This window comes from Pseudophryne corroboree, chromosome 1, assembly GCF_028390025.1.
Source record: "Pseudophryne corroboree isolate aPseCor3 chromosome 1, aPseCor3.hap2, whole genome shotgun sequence".
NCBI lineage: Eukaryota > Metazoa > Chordata > Amphibia > Anura > Myobatrachidae > Pseudophryne > Pseudophryne corroboree.
In genome coordinates this window covers 1237186561-1237193978 of record NC_086444.1, presented here as the reverse complement: position 1 = coordinate 1237193978, position 7418 = coordinate 1237186561, and the positions used below count along the sequence as shown (strand labels likewise).

General features: G+C 40.0%; 1 pseudogene; it reads left to right on the top strand.

The window, feature by feature from the left end:
• Positions 1-1642: 1642 nt before the first annotated feature.
• On the top strand, positions 1643-1761 carry LOC134948473 (5S ribosomal RNA; annotated as a pseudogene).
• The last annotated feature ends 5657 nt before the right edge of the window (positions 1762-7418 follow it).

The following is a 7418-nucleotide window of genomic DNA, read 5'->3' as shown; positions in this document are numbered from 1 at the left end:
AGTGGAGAGGTGAGAGGAAGTGGTGTTTTGTGTTGGAGAGTTATTTGGAGTTGTTGGAGGGGTTGTGCTGTTTTTTTGCGATTGCTGAGTGCTGTACTGTGTGTGTAAGTTGTCCTGTCATACTTTTCGTGTAGTTTTTTCAAAGTTTGTAAAAAATTTTGTGATTGTGAATTTTTTTTCAGTCTATTGTCATTGTTTGTGAGTGTGTGTGTGTTTGGTTTGTGGTGTGTAGTGGTAGTGGAGGAGTGTGTTTAGTGTTTTTTTATTTCTCAGTGTTCTTTGTTGTTTGTCCGGAATTTGTCCCAGTCAGAGGTGAGTGAGGTGGCGGAGGTGAGTGAGAGGGAGGAGGTGAGTGAGGTGGAAGAGGTTAGTGAGGTGGAGGAGGTTAGTGAGGGGGAGGAGGAGGGGGAGGTTGCTGCTGCGGTCTCGAATGATAGAGACAGTGATGGTGCTGTGGCTCCATGTCTCAATTTCTTATTTTATTATTATTGCAATCTTCACCTGTGCTAGTAATTTCCTTAGTGCTATGTCTCATAAAAATATCTGTATTGTATCCAGTTTGCTTATTAAATTCACAAAGATTATAGATCATCACCGTGGTATAAATAGTCAAAAATAATAGAAAAATTAGAAACCCAAATGAGTGCATATGATACCAAGGTACCCCAGAGGTGGGTCCGGGTTGTGCACTGCCCGGTACCTGTCCAAACAGCCCTTTCACTTGTAGAGGGCTTGTTTAATTGTCACTATCCCACTAAATTGGACAATAACTAGATAGCTCTAGGTTACTGTGCTTATCCAATCTGATTCTTTCCTCAAAAATTTAATGATGCTTTAGAGAGGGTAAAATCTTCTCTTTATATCCATATTTAACCTTTGGGGATCCCACACTGTTAGCTCTCTCATACATTTTCCTCTACTTCATAATAGGATCAAGTGTAAGTAGAAGCAAAAGTGTGATTCTCTATTTTATTTTCTTCTGCTATATTTCTGTGTCCTCTCATCCAAATGTGCTAGTGCTAAATCTCTGCAATGACACACCTGCACACTAAGGGGCCAATTCAGGTTGGATCGCAAATCGAGATACAACCAGAATTTTGGCATTCACCCCAATGAGCACATGCTCAGGACCCATCCTGCTCTTGTGACTGCATTGACATTGGGTGACCATTAGTATTTGAAAATGCCTCTGTAGTCGCGAGGTGTCAACGCTACATTTTCAAGGCAGAGACGGACCAGTGTGGGGTGGCGGCATGGAAACAGAGACATGGTAGCGTGAAAAGGGGTATAGTGTGAGCATTATCAGGATGGCTGCATGATGTCACACGCAGCCACTCTGTTAAAAAAGATGGTAGCAGCCCTCCTGCCATCGCAGCCAGGCTGTGCCAGCAGGAGGCTTCCCTACTTTCTGCAATTGTGCAAATAATTGTGGCACGATTGCAATTAGTGTGTGATTGCAGATGGGGCAGCAGTTAGCATGCTGGTAGGCCTTGCCCTGCAACAGGCAGCCCCCAGCATGTGAGTCAAAGGATTGCAAATTCTGCTAAAAGGCTGAATTTGCAATCCTTACAGAATACGGTCCTAAATTTGGGAAGCAGAGGTACGCCCCTGTGTCTCTCATCTACTGGAATAAGCACTCTCTCATTACTGCCATGCTCCACGGGATACACCCAATCTCATCTGATCTTGAAAGAAAATCAGTGGTAGGCCTGGTCAGTACCTGGGTGGGAGACTCCCTGGAAATACTAGGTGCAGTAACGCTAATGTGCTGAAAGGCAAAGGTAAAAGGTCCACATCTTATTTGAGAGACTTCCAGATTTTCCTTATATTCTCTATATAATTCTCTCTGAATTATATCAGTAACCACACAGTTCACACAAAACATTGCACAACAACAGATCTGCTCTTCAAACTGAACAATGTTCTTAGACACTGTGATATGTTTTGGAGGCAGGATACACAGATAATGTTAAATTCTGCCTCATTCTGCCATATGAGTAAGGCTGAGATATTACAGTGATCAAAAAATCCTTGTGCTAATACTGTGACATATTGTTTATTTCCACCTTCTGTTTTATTACTGCATTTTAATCAGAAAATCTTGGTGTTTTCTGTATCACAAGAAGCAGATTGGTCATAGTCCAATTCTGCATTATTTTATTGCTCAAACAAGGGACCCTATTCAGTAAGGACTGCAGATTCTGCTTTATAACATAACCTGCAATCCTTGCAATCACAGGCAAGACCCCCCAGTATGTAACCCACCGCCCGCCCACTGTGATCACGCTGTAATTGGGATCGCGGTACAATTACAGCGCAGTTACAGAAGATGTGGACGCTTCCTGCCGGCATAGCCGAGCTGCATCCATGGAAGTCCATCCGCCATTTTTTAAATTGGAGCAGCCATGTGTGATGACACACAACAGTCCTGAAAATACTGCCGACATGCCGGCATTTCCCTGATGCCACCCTGAAAATGCTCTGTTGCCACCCCCCACCCACCCCATGAATGTCTCTATCTGTCAATCATGCAGAGGAATTCGCATCCAATGCGATCATATTGCATTGGCTGCTAACACGCTCACAGGATGGGGCTGTGCATGCACATTGCAGCCACAGCCTTCCTTGTTGTAGCCTCATTGATAAACGATGTGACCTGAATAACCCCCAAGATCTGGATGCCGCTGCAATTTTGATCAATTATATGCAATGCACATGCACGTTGGCCATCAACAAAAGGCATCGCCGGTCAGTGACAGGATGGTGTGAAAATTCTGATTGCACAGGCATTTGCAAGGTGATTGACAGGAAGAGGCCATTTGTGGGTGGTAACTGTCCGTTTACAGGGAGTATCCAGAAAAATGAAAGCGGTCCCAAGCATTTTCAGGGAGGGTGTGTGACGTCAGCTCCAGCCTCAATCAGCCTGTTCTCAATTCACTGTAGGAGTAAGATTGCACACACTGGATTTTTGCAGCTCGGCATACACATGCGATCGCACACTTTTATGACAAATTTGCACTCCTCCTTGAGCGACAACTATCTGATCGCAGGACAGCAAAGTTAGTAGCCCAGCAGTCAGGTCTGAATTAGCCATTGGGTATGCAAATGATTCGAATTACCACATTATTGTGATTATATCAGATTTCTGATCATACTTATTATGTTTTTGACCACATACCTGTAGATTCTTGTGTATTTTTAGAACAACATTGTTATACTACAAACCTGACCTATACTACATCCACTGTCTTTCTATATTTGCAATATAAATCCTATTACTGTGTGACATACCTATTTGTGTATGGAATTTTATTTGTATTGAACCAAAATCTAGTACAGATGGGTCCACGGTTATCTTGACTAGTTTTCTGCGCCTAGCCACAACATGATTTATTAGCATAAATCATTCATCTATTGTTCTCAGTTGCAATACAATACAGAGAACAATACAGCAGGGGATTAAGTCATTACAGCAGGGGATTAAGTTCGACTGGCCACTCTCAGTAAATCCTATTGAAAGGCCAAGATAAATGTGGACCCATCTGTACATAGCAGAAAAATCTTTACACTCAAAGTATCCTGATAAGAACCCTTTTAAATAAAATGCATAATTGTGACACTTCTGTTACTTCCTGAGCAGACAGTGACTAAAAACTATCAAGGCAACAAAGCATCAGCTTCAGGTATTAGACCAGCGATCCTAAAACCTGGTACTTTCCTAGTGGATATGTACAAGAATACCCCACTCTTTTCCACTGTAGTATAGTACACTTATCACATATTGGGAGGAATTTATTTGTTTGAAAAGTTGGTTGGGTGTCTGTTTTATTCCTGTCTTTTAGATAGGAAAAAACATGCCCAACTGACTTTAAAAAAATTTGAATAACCCCCATTGTGTTATAGTATGCTTATTACATACCTCAATAGGTACTCATATAGTATTATACAGTCTGAAATCATAATTTTGGATTAAAAATTCAAGACCGGTTACACCATTCATGATATCTTTTGATATTTTCACCTTGGTTTATCTAAGTAATTTAAAAAAAAATTGGGCTTTGCAAAGTTGACTAATGTAATAGCGGCAACAAAGCAGCTTTTTCAGATGCTTTTGACTCTAAAGTAGAGAGGCTGATAAAAAAAATCATATCCAGATATTTTGCCCGTGTTAAGTATACAACTCGGCAGATGTAATGAAGTCCAATATTGCAAGTCAGACACAAAACAGCTCAATAACTAATAAAGAATTTAGAGGTTGTTTTTTTTTGCCGCGTTTGTTATGAAAATGTTAGAAATCAGTTAAAAATACACTTTTCAAGCACATTTGTAATAAATAAACACTTTTCAATATATTTGGACACTTAAAAAAACAACTTTAAATCTGTAAAAATGCTGTACAAGTCATTTTTACATTGTTTTCCCCCCAGGAAATGTGTATTAATGTCATATAAATTTACTGTACTACAGTAAATTGCACAAGCATTTCCAACTGAATCCAACGATATTTGACATGCCTATATTCTGTGTATAATTTCCAAATACTCCACGTACTGTAATTGTTTTTTTTTAAAACACACAAATGCGTCATAGATGCAAATTAATGTTCTAAGTCACACAAGCAGCTTATGGTGATATAAATGATATGCGGCATGGCTATATTCTATGTGTTATAGCAACTGTATTTGCATAAAAAATGTTATGCTGCAATATATTCCAGCCATACACTGTAACATAATTAGATACAGTTGCAATTACACACTGAATACAGCCATGCCACATACCATTTAAATCAGTATAAACTGCATTTTTTTCCTGGAGAACTGGGGATTATTTAGGGTGTGTGCTCATTTAATCATGGGACTTGGGTAATTTTCTCTGACACTGTGGTCCTACTGTAGTAAAAGACACATTTTGGTTGGTCTGTAAATTTTGGACTTTTTCTAGTCTAAATTCTGTGACACCTCGGATATGAGACATTGAAGACGGGAAAAATATGCACGCCATTACATTGCTTGAGTTCCACTAACTAGAGGCACATTTGTAATGTCCGATGCGGCGCAATACTTTTCCAGGCAGTATCATTGGCTACCATTACATCCCAGCCTATGTGTGATATATAGACTGTTTTCAAACAACCCTAAAAGCTTTTTGTCTCAAATATTTTTATTACATTGACCATTAAAAGTTACGTTTTATTTCTTTTCATAAGAATGCCCTATCAAAAAGTATTTTTTCCCCTTCTGTGTATGTAATCCATGACTTACTGACTCGGAGCACCACTGACCAAGAAATATGCTGTATATCACAAATCACTTCACCATTTGTCGGTACCAGACACACTCTCAGAGAGGAGCCTTGTCGACAATGTAACCCTTGTGCGGAATTAAACACTTCCTTTGGTCATAGTTATTAACTCCAGTTTTTCTCAAGAGAGGAGTCACTGAGGGTTAGTGAGACTACAAATAAAATCAAAGTATAGCTGTAGAGTAGGTCTGATGTATTCTAGCAACACTTGTATCATATATACTGTAAAATGGTTATTGGAAATTAGGACTCTGTAGGCAATTATCCGGTAAATCACAATGGAGTAAATTTACTAATTCCCGATTTCATTCGATATTGCTTTTTCATCCAAAATGCAACTCTTTAATTTATAAAATACCATTCACGGCATATTTCTACCAATTTGTATTGAGATACAGCCGTCCGCAAAAATATGAATCAATAGACCATTGGCCACAAACAGTTGGATTTTCACATGCACCTCACACAACATGGAAATTTACTAAGGATTTCTATACTCATAGCCAGACACTAACACAAAACTATATAATTTGCATAGAAATAGAACTTTCAAATAGAACTGTTTTTGGCTGTGTGTTTGGAGAATCATGTATGGATCACTGTGATCCATGTATGCTTCTCTGTGTAAAAAATTGTTAAATAGTTAAAATATAAAAAAACACCTTTGAATAAAACCAGCCCCGGAGTCTTTGAGTCGGTCCTGGTTGTTAAAATACTGGGGAAAAATTGTGTAGTTGTCCCCAGTATTTAAGACCCAACACTGCGCTCTGAACCAATCCTGTTTCAAAAATATGAGGGGGAAAAAATGTAGGGTTTCCCGGAACCTTAGAAACCAGCACTGGGCTCTACTAGTCAAGAAAATAATGCCACAGCCAGGTAACACACCTATATAGGTCCCTGTGGCCATGGCATTACCACCTCCAACTAGTCAGTCCTGGCCAGGGTTCCCTGGGGGAGAGGAGACCCCTCAAAAAGGGGTCCCCAAGCCTCCAGGCATCCAAGGGTCACAGCTGAAGGCCAAGGCTGTCCCCAGCACCTGTGGGAAGTGGGTACCGGGCGGATAGCCATTAAATGTAAAATTCAGAATTAACATTGTCTTTTGCTTTGTAACTACAGGACCCATAAAGCATCCCTGAACAAAAAGTACCAGAATGTGGGTCATTAAAGGGCCCAATGGTACCTGTATTTCCACAGCAATAGATGTTTTACAATGAACACAGGACATGGATACCATGATAGTACAAATTTTATAAAACATTCCCCGCTTGCTGGTTTTTGTAGTTCTTCAAGTACCAGCATGTGTGAGGCTTGCTGGGACCAATAGTTCCACAGCAAAAGGCAATATTTATTCTTAATTTGACACTTTATGGCTCTCAGCCCAGCACCCACCAACCATAGTTGCTGGTGTCAGCCTCGGGTATCAGCCATGGCCCATTATGTGCCTGGAGAGGGGCCCCTTTATTGGGGGATCCCCTCTCCCCCATGGAAACCCCTCCGTGACTGAGTTGTTAGGGGGGTAATGCTGCAGCCGCAAGGACCTGTATAAATGTATCCCCAGCTGTGGACTAGTGGAGCCTGGTGCTGGTTTTAAAAATTTCTGTCTTTTTTACCCATATTATTGAAACCAGTGTCAAAATTTACTAATGTTCGATTTTGGTGATTCAAATGATTTGGCATTATATTTCAATTCATCTTCCATTTGATTTGGTTTGAACAGATTTACTAAAGACCAAATTGAATGTCAAATCTTCTTCTAAATGTAGATTAAACTCATATTCCAAAAGAAATCACATTGATATTTTCCCATAGACCAACATGAAATCCACTAATTTGCTAAAGTACGATTTGAGATTAAACTCCAAATCGAACTTCAAATCCCCAAGTGTTTAGAATGATCTTAGACATTACATTTTGGCTTCTAAACCCATTCAGATGATAGGAAATTGTTAGTGATGACTTTTTAAGTACCCAGGAATGTATAGGTCATTGTGGAAGTAGCAAAATTGGATGGCCATGGTTATGGTATGTTGTGCACCCACCTACACAATGCAATTCACCATCTGACTGAGATAACCTTAAAGGAACAAACAGAGCACCATCAGCAGCTTAGTTAG